The 9,994-nt window shown below is 43.5% G+C and overlaps 1 pseudogene; it reads left to right on the plus strand.

Moving 5' to 3' along the window:
* The first annotated feature begins 3,465 nt into the window (after positions 1 to 3,465).
* On the plus strand, positions 3,466 to 9,897 carry LOC107487991 (uncharacterized; annotated as a pseudogene).
* Positions 9,898 to 9,994: the final 97 nt, after the last annotated feature.

Consider the following 9,994-nt stretch of genomic DNA (forward strand, 5'->3'; position numbering starts at 1 on the left):
GTGATTTTTCAGGCCTTGGTAACTTATCTGGGTGGAACGTACACAGTAAATATGCTTGTCCTATATGTAACTTCAACACTGATTCATATAGATTAAAGTATGGTGGAAAATGGTGTTTTTTGGGGCATTGCCGTTTCTTAGAAAAGGGTCATAAGTTTAGGCTAAGTCGTGCAAAATTTAATGGAAAAGTTGAGTTGAGGGATCCCCCACCAGTACTAATAGGGTCAGAAATATTGGAACAACTTGAAGGAATCAATGTTTCATTTGGGAAGGAACTACAGGAAAGTAAAGGTAAGAGGACTCGACGAAAAGTTGTTGAAGAAGATGCTGAATCGGGGATGTGGAGGAAGAAAAGCATATTTTTTATCTTTCTTATTGGGAGTCTAACTTATGGCGCCATAATCTAGATGTTATGCACATTGAAAAGAATGTTTGCGACAATGTGTTATACACTTTGCTCAACGAGACTGGAAGGTCAAAGGATAATCTCAAAGCTCGTAAGGATCTTAAAGAAATGGGTATAAGAAAAGATTTATGGTCAGATAAAAATGGGAGATATCATCCATCTTTGTTCACAATATCAAATTCCATGAAAGATATATTCTTGCGTACTATAAAGAATATGAGAGTACTAGATGGTCTCTCGAGTAATATTTCACGGTGTGTTGACCTGAAGCAAAGAAAGCTCTCTGGATTGAAGAGTCATGATTGCCATGTTCTTATGCAGCAACTATTACCCATTGTCATACGTAATGTGCTACCAGATAAAGTTACTACAGTGCTAATAGAGTTGTCTTCATTCTTTCAACAGTTGTGCTCTAAAAGCTTAAGTCTTACAGAACTTGAGAAGTTCCAACCTCGAATAATCCTTACCCTTTGTCATTTAGAAATGTTGTTCCCTCCTTCTTTCTTTACAATCATGGTTCATTTAACATGTCATCTAGTTGATGAATCAAAACTCTGAGGACAAGTACACTATAGGTGGATGTATCCTATTGAGAGGTATGTATCTCTTTTCAATCATTATTCATTTAACCTATCACTTAGTTATATATTGCTTAGGTATTTAACCTGTCACTTAACTATACAAACTAGGTATTTAGGTCATTTGAAGTCCTATGTACGAAACAAAGCTAAGTCAGAAGGTTCTATAGCTGAGGGATACATGGCTAAAGAAGTTCTTACATTTTTCTCTCGATACTTATAAGGGATTGAGACAAGATTTAATAGGCCATCACGTGTTGATGATCATCTGGATGATAATTACAGTACGCATGTGGATTCCCTTTTTCCACAAATGGGGAACTCAAAGGGAGCTTTCACAATATTTGAGTTGTCACCTATGGAAAAAAAACAAGCACATCGTTATGTGATTTTAAATTATCCATATGTCAAACCGTTCATTGATAAGTGCTTAAGGATTTTCGTACATGTTTTTTATTTACTTAAAAATAGATGTTTAGTTAGAATTAAATTTTCATATCTGACAATTATTTCAAAGATTTTGTACGAAGACAATCTAAGGGTAGAAGGCCTTCAAATGTAGATATAGAAAAAAGAGTCAATAAAGATTTTGTTACTTGGTTTCCTGCGTAGGTAAATAGCGAAGTCATAATTTTTTGCTAATATTGAGCTAGTATTTGTGGATATAATAACTAATATGTTGTTCTATCATAATAGCTTATTAACCCAGATATTATGAATGATGTGCATGAGGATTTGAGATACTTAGCAAGGGGTCCATCACGATATGCCAAGAGGTTTTCTACATTTAGTATTAATAGATTCTCCTTTCAAACTACCAATCGAAACAGTGGGTTAAAGACCCAAACTAGTGGAGTTTTTTTAATGTCTTCAACTCCTTGTGTTGCTAGCACTAGTGATGCTGATGTTAAGAATGCTGATTTGTCATATTATGGCAAACCAAAAGATATTATAGAACTAAACTACAATGGCCGATTTCGGATTACTTTATTCAAATATAAATGGACTGACACCATTAGAGAACAGGGCTGTAGAAAGGATAGTTGGGGTTTTACTTATGTTAAATTTTCACGAGTAATACACATTAATGACCGAGAGGAAGATGATTCATATATTGAAGCCTCACAAGCTCAAATGGTGTATTTGTCAATGATTATTTGAATAAAGATTAGAGTGTTGTCGTGCATTTGAAGCCAAGAGATTCATATGATATGGAGGAAATGAAGATGATGAAGCATGCGAGAATGAGCCATAATTAGAGCAAAACTTAGATTCTTTATTTGAAAATGGTGATAATCTATCACTATTAAAAAATGAGGTAGATAAACTACTAGATAATGACATTGGAGAAGACGAACACATATCAAAATAGTTAGTAGGTTAAATTAATTCAGTTTCTTTCATAATCACCGTGTATGAAACCAAGTCTTTAAATTGAGCTAAGCCAAAGACGGTAGAGTAGTAGAGTAGGTGAGTTTTATTAATAAGTGGTTTATTATAGAAAAATAATTTGTCTACATTTCTTCTTTTTCAAATTAACTTTTGTTTGTAAATTTTACATAAATATGTTGTTTAGATTCATTAATTGATTTAATGGAACTACTAAACTTTCGTGCACATTTTATTCTATATTTATTAATTATTTATTTGATCTATTAAGCAGATATGCCAAAGCAAAAGAAGTACAAGAATCTACTTAAAGCAGCAACAGCTGCAAATTCTTCACAAGACAAGTTAATAGCAACTGCAAATTCATCCTGAGACAAGTCGGCAGCTTCAAATGCATCACAAGTCAAGTCCGCCGCAGCTGCAAATTCCTCCCGGGACAAGTCGACAGCTACAAATTCCTCCCGGGACAAGTCGACAGCAATTGCAAATTCCTCCCGAGACAAGTCGACAGCTTCAAATTCTTCTGAACCATCATCAATTGATGATGAATAGTCACCATCATAGGAAAATTGGTCAATATCGTAATATCGTAACAATAACAGTTCTCATGAAAAATAGTCATTATCATGGGAAAATTGGTCAATATCATGCATTGGAGACTAGCAGTTCTCAGCCAATTCAAACAAAACCATAGAAATGATTAGGCCAAAAAACCATTATAAACCAATGTGCTGTAGAATTTACGTTAATAAGCCAAACTGAATATGGTTTCAGTAATGCGCTAGATCATATATTAATATAATTCGAACCAACTTGGTTCGAACTGCATTTGTTAATAATTCAAACTAGGTCAGTTCGAATTATGAGTTGAGTCTTCTTCATAAATCGAACCAGCTTTGTTCGAATTTTGATTGCAAGTAATTCGAACCAGAGTGGTTCGAATTATAGAGAGAGAAGCCGGCCAAAGTAATTCGAACCAGGCTGGTTCGAATTAAATAAACTTTAATTCGAAGGAGGCCGTTCGAATTAGTGGGAGAAAGAGCTCTATATATATGGCTGTAAACGTGAGTTGGTCTCATTAGAGGGAGTAAGATGGCTAGTGAGGAGAGTATTGTTGTTTTGGTTCACCACAGAGGATCCATTAAGGGGAAAACTCGTTCCGGAGTGAAGTTTACAGATAAGGATCCTCTCTGTATTATCGTTACTCCTATGACGAGCTTTGATGACCTTGTTAGATCTGTACTAATGAAGCTCGGTCTAGAAGGTGCGAAGCGGGTTAAGAAGTTTTTCTATCGCATTCCAATCACGGTGCTCAAGGATACCGTGAAGTATGATTGTTTCACGATTAGTAGCGATGAGGACTTGCAAGTAATGTTTCTTTGTCAGCGGCAGTTTCCAGAGGTGAGGACACCAGAGTTGTTGGCAAAGCTGGTTGATGTGGTATCCAGCTCAGGGGATTCGAATCGGATACTACCACTTTAGGCACGGCAGCCGATTCTAGTTCTCGGCCTGCCGTTGGTTCTTCCTCCGTCCCTGTGTACCAGCCAGTGGTCCAACCTGTCGTCTCCCCGTCTTTTGCTGTTGATCTCAACGGCAGCGTAGGCGACGAGATAGGTTCAAGGGAAAATCTGCCGAACGCTTTACTGGGCGCTGCACCGCTTGGTGTTGGAGACGGATTGTTGGGTGATGCAGAGGAGGATGACGTCGAGCCGGATATGATTGACGATGACAGCAGCGATGATATTGGAGCGAGTGAGCCTGCATTGGCGGTAGGTGGTTCTAGCTCTAGCACACAGCAGTATCCACCTCATTTTTCCTCTTTGGACTTGGATGCCATGAGGCAGGAGGGGGTTTCTGGGCACTCTGTTGGATTCGGAGCTAAAGATACGGAAGGGACTGCTGGTCTGACAGAGTTCCAGGTTGGTCAGCAATTTCAGGATAAAGATCAGGCTTAAGTGTGAAGACTTACAGCACCGGCGAGGGGTACAGTACAAGGTAATCGAGTCTGATTATCGTCGGTATGTGGGCAAGTGTTCTGAGTTTGGGAATGGGTGCACATCGTTGATTCGACTGAGTCTCCGACAACGCAAGGGCATTTGGGAGGTCAAACGATACAATGGACCTCACACTTGTCTTGCCACCTCCATGTCGAATGACCACAGGAGTTTGGATTATCATGTGATATCGGCGTTCATTATGCCAATGGTTAGGGCTGATGCATCCGTCAGCATCAAAGTGCTCCTGAATGCCACGGCAACACACTTTGGGTTTAGGCCGACTTACAGGAGGGTCTGGATGGCGAAGCAGAAGGCTGTTGCCCTCATCTACGGTGACTGGGATGAGTCATACAACGAGCTGCCCAGGTGGGTGTTGGGAGTCCAGTTGACGATGCCTGGTACTATTGCAGTCCTAAGGACTAGCCCCGTTCGAGTTGGAGGACAGGTAGACGAGTCTCAAGCTTATTTTCATAGACTTTCCTGGACGTTTCCACCGTGCATCGAGGCATTCCGTCATTGCAAGCCGCTAGTCAGCATTGACGGCACCCATCTGTATGGCAAGTACGGGGAACGTTGCTCATCGCAATTGCACAGGATGGGAACTCGATCATTCTACCTGTTGCATTCGCACTAGTAGAGGGTGAGAATGCTGAGTCTTGGGCATTCTTTCTCTCCAACCTTCGTCAGCACGTGACACCGCAGCCGGGTCTGCTGCTAATATCGGACAGGCATAACGGCATCAAGGCTGCGCTTGAGGCACCTGACGGAGGTTGGTTACCTCCATCTGCATACCGTGCATTCTGCATTCGACACGTAGCTGCTAACTTTGCCCTTACCTTCAAGGGCAAAGACGCACTGAGGCTTCTTGTGCATGCGGCGTATGCCAAGACCGAGGTTGAGTTTGATTACTGGTTTGATATTCTGCGGTCTGAAGACCCGGCGATGTGTAAGTGGGCGAACCGGATTGATTATTCTTTGTGGACTCAACATCGTGACGAGGGGCGGAGATTCGGTCACATGACGACGAATATCTTCGAGTGTTTGAACTCAATCCTCAAGGGTGTCAGAAACCTACCTGTATCCTCGCTGGTGAAGGCAACATATGGTAGGCTTGCGGAACTTTTTGTTCGCAAGGGGAGAGAGGCTGAGGCCCAGATGGGAACCGGACAACAATTCACTCAGGACTTGGCCAAGTGTATTAAGGCCAACTTGAAGACGGCGAGGTGCTTCACGGTGACTTTGTATGACAGGGATAATTCCGAGTTCACCGTAGCCGAAACCACTCGACTGGTTCCTTCTCATTGGGTAGCTACAGAGTATCGCTTACCGCTCGGACATGTGACTGCGGGTACTTCTAGGCGCTTCATTTCCCATGTCCGCACACACTTGCATGTTGTGCCTACTCACGGGTGAACTGGACCACTTATGTTCACAGCGTGTATAGAATTAGTTCGGTATTCAGTGTGTATCGTATGGGATTCACCCCTCCGATTCCGGAGGGTTTCTGGCCACCATACGACGGGCCTACTGTGATACCGGACCCTGACAAGAGGCGTGTGAAAGAGGGTCGTCTGAGGTCCACCAGGATACGAACAAATATGGACGAGGCAGATCCAAACCGTCCAAAGAGATGTGGCCTATGTTGCCAACCCGGACACACACGTCGGAGTTGCCCACAGTTGGGTGGATCATCTCACACTGGGGGCCATTAGTAGCCATGTTCTTAGCGTTAGTACTTATTTTAGTTAAGTTTTATTGTTGATTTTTTAACTTTCATGTATTCAGCATGCTGCGTTAAGTAATGAATATGTTATGTATCACTTTGAGTCTTGCTACATGTACCCTAAATGCAAAATTTAATAAATAAATGTACATATTAGACCGTTATATGATGCAATGATTATAAATAGTCACTGATAAATTCGGTAAACAACAGTTTTCAAAGTACAATTCGATGAACAAACAACAAAGGAAAACAGCTCTAAAATAACAACAAAAGTACATATGACTGTGATACATGAATAAACCCTACGGAACAAAATACATGATACATGACTCATCTAAACAGATGCGATCTCGTACCGCAACGACGGGGTACCCGTGCCCGCTGACCTCTGCGGATAAACGGCTCCTCATCCTCGATCTCATCCGCGTCCTCATCCGGGCCAGGCTGTGCATGTGGCGTAAAATGGACGGGTGCCGCAGATGGCCCGGCAACAGACTCTGATGCAGCAGCATAGGCGGATGGTGGGGTACCTCCCAAACCAAAATGGTCACCAACAGATGCCGTAGGAGGCTCGTTCAGATCAACGTCCAACGATGCCTGCGTGCCGGATGTCTGACCACTCCTCCGAGCCGGCACGTCCTCCTGCATGATGGCGGTGATGTCATCTAGAAACTGTGCACCCCCCGAAGTCCGCATCAAGCGTATCTGAGGCAAGGAAGTCTGACCACTGTGATCCCGAAATAACCCATGGGGTACCCTCCTGCTGAGGCTGGTCATGGGCGGGTACACCAACGAAGTAATCTCCAAGAGGCCCCAACCCAAGTCCAACGTGACCAAGGTCAGCCACGTCACCCATACCTGACCCATACCACTCACCTCCTTGTCCGCCATCGTGGGTACTAACACCATGAACTGCAACAGCACCTGCAGCATCCCTGCCCACCGGACCATGCTGATTGTCGCCATCGTCGTCAGGGTCACGAGGACGGTGGTCCCCCGCACCATGCCCTCTCCGTCTCCCTCCCTGGCCTCGTCGTCCGCCTTTAGCGGGACCGTCATCGTCATGATCGTCAATAGCCGCATCAAGCCACCTCCACTCACGCTGGCTCCTCCGTGTCCCAACACGAGCTCTCCTCTCAACCCGCCGCCAGTCCGGCACGTCCTCAGGTCGATCCATGTCAGGAACTCGCCCAGCACCCCGCTGTGAGGCCTCAACTGGAATAGGAACAGCTCTCGAATCCATTAACTGCATCTCCGGAGATAGAAACCTCTTTCCAAGTTGCCACCACCAATCGAGGAACTACTGCGACGGTCCAGGGTCAGCAACAACATCGAACCTCAGCACGGTGACCGCACGGGAATCCCAATCGAGATGCCACTTCTGCAACTGGTACGAGAACCATCGATCGCCGCCTCTGCCGTCCTTGGACATCAGAAAGTCGATGTTCAGGGCAGGATTCAGACAAGACTCAACACCTCCAAACTGCGGAAGAACCCTATCTATCTGATGCCACTCTATGACGGCAAAGTAGATCAGTGACGTCACAGACCGCCACAATGCCATATGCCGAGGCTCCAATGCCTCTGGATGCACAACCTGAAGTACGTCGGGAGTTGTGTAAGGCATCCAGATAAACTGCACGGAGAACTCTCCATTGTTAGGGCAACTCATGGACCCAACTCATAAACTGTGGTTAAATAAAAGAACTTATTACGTAGCGTACTCACCTCCCTGTCCTGTAACCGGTCTATCCTCAGCCTCCACATCTGCACTCTAGGACCCTTCTCGCTACCGGAAGGGTTATATCCTGACCACCTGCATCATAAATGTGTGTTTAGGGTTTGTAATACTTTTTTAATCAACATGGAATTACTTATATTCAATTGAAATAGAGAAGGCTATGTAGAGTACCTCGACGCCAATGGCCAGCTGAACGTCTCATACCCTTCAGGCCTAAACCGAGGAAATCTCTAGAAGATCCAAAACTAAAGTAGCTGAAGTAGGCCCGCTAACTTGACCACATGTCTGTTCGCCACCCGGCACATGCACCGATACAACCAGGCTAGTGCTGCAGAACCCCAGCTGTAGGTACCCATCTCCTCCAGCTTAGCTACGTAGGGAAGCCATCTGATGTGAATGCGGTTGCCGGACTTGTCCGTAAACAGCTCCGTACCCAACATCATGATGTATGCACGGTCTCGTCATCAGATACCTCAGGGCACTCACCAAAAGTCTCCTGAAACCAGCTGCAGTTCACCGCGTATTTCTGAACCTGGCTGGGAGGAGGAACCACTCCGAGCAACTCCTGGAACCACACCCAGGCTGGACGGCCACCCTGGATGTAAATATGGAATTCTGATAGGCAGCCGCTGACGTAACGCCCGTCCACTGGCAAAGCCAACTGGTATGCCACGTCCTGAAGTGTGATCGTGCACTCTCCGAACAGCATGTGAAACGTGTGCGTCTCCAGACGCCATCGCTCGACGAATGCACTGACAAGGGCCTCGTCTAACCGGAACCATCTATCGTTCAGCCTTGCTCGATGGTATAGTCCGGCCATCTGCAAGTACGGAACGTACCTGTCATCGAGTCACATGCCCTGCTGCCGCCGCATGCTCCGGATGCATCGCTGGGGCTGCACATGACATGCACCGCATTGTTAGAACCAGCTTCATAACCAATGACAAACATAGCCAAAATGATAAATCATCAAGAAAACGTCATACTAAATAAAATCTCTTAAAAATCCATGAACGATAACCACATACAAAACAACTACCATAGACCACACAGCTAAACCACTAACATAAAACAGCTAAACTAGAACCACTTTCATAAAACTGCTTAACTAAAACCATGAACATAAAACAGCTAACGCAAAACAAGTATCACAAACCACTAACATAAAACAACTAACACAAACCACTAACATAAAACAACTAACATAAACCACAAAAATAAACCACTAACATAAAACAGCTAACATAAAACAAGTAAACCATACCACTAACATAAAACAACTAACACAAACCACTTACATAAAACAACTAACATAAGCCACTAACATAAAAAAAACCAACATAAAACCATACCACTTACAAAAAACAATTGACATAAACCACCAACTAACCCACCAACATAAAACAACCAACACAAAACAACTAACATAAACCACTAAAATAAACCACTAACATAAATCACCAGCAGAAACCACCTACATAAACCACCAACTAAACCACAATCTAAACCGCATGCAAAATCTCTCAACTAAACCACCAGCAATACCACAACGATTTACTGCTAGCACTAAGTTATTTCTGTACTAACCTCGTCATTGATGACCCCCGGCTATATGAGCAACTCCGTCCAAGCGATATAACCGTGCCGGATCGTCCCCCATCAGCAGAGTATTCCACTCAGGTCTTCGTCGGATAGAATCTGGGTTGTTTTATCTGAGATTTGGTGGGGTAGGAGAAAGGAAGAATGGTTCGAATGAGACTGATTCGAACTCCTTATATAGCCGAATCACCTGTAATTCGAACCAGGTAGGTTCGAATTATTAATGAGCCACGCCAAGCGTAATTCAAACCAGGTTAGTTCGATTTACATGCGATGCTTTACTTTGTATAATTCGAACCACATTGGTTCAAATTATGTGCATATTAAGTTCGAACCACATTGGTTCGAATTATGTTCAACCTTTTCTCACACTAATTTGAACTGCCATGGTTCGATTTATTAACATTTGTAGTTCGAACCAGGCTAGTTCGAATTACATTAAAATTATCACTTGGCTTATTACTGAAACGATTTTCGTTTTAGCTTATTTACGTACCTTGAAACTGTCATTGGCTTATTAGGGTATTTTGCTCTATTTTCTAACTATTATATAAAATT

The sequence above is a fragment of the Arachis duranensis genome, chromosome 5 (genome assembly GCF_000817695.3).
Source record: "Arachis duranensis cultivar V14167 chromosome 5, aradu.V14167.gnm2.J7QH, whole genome shotgun sequence".
NCBI classification, from domain to species: domain Eukaryota; kingdom Viridiplantae; phylum Streptophyta; class Magnoliopsida; order Fabales; family Fabaceae; genus Arachis; species Arachis duranensis.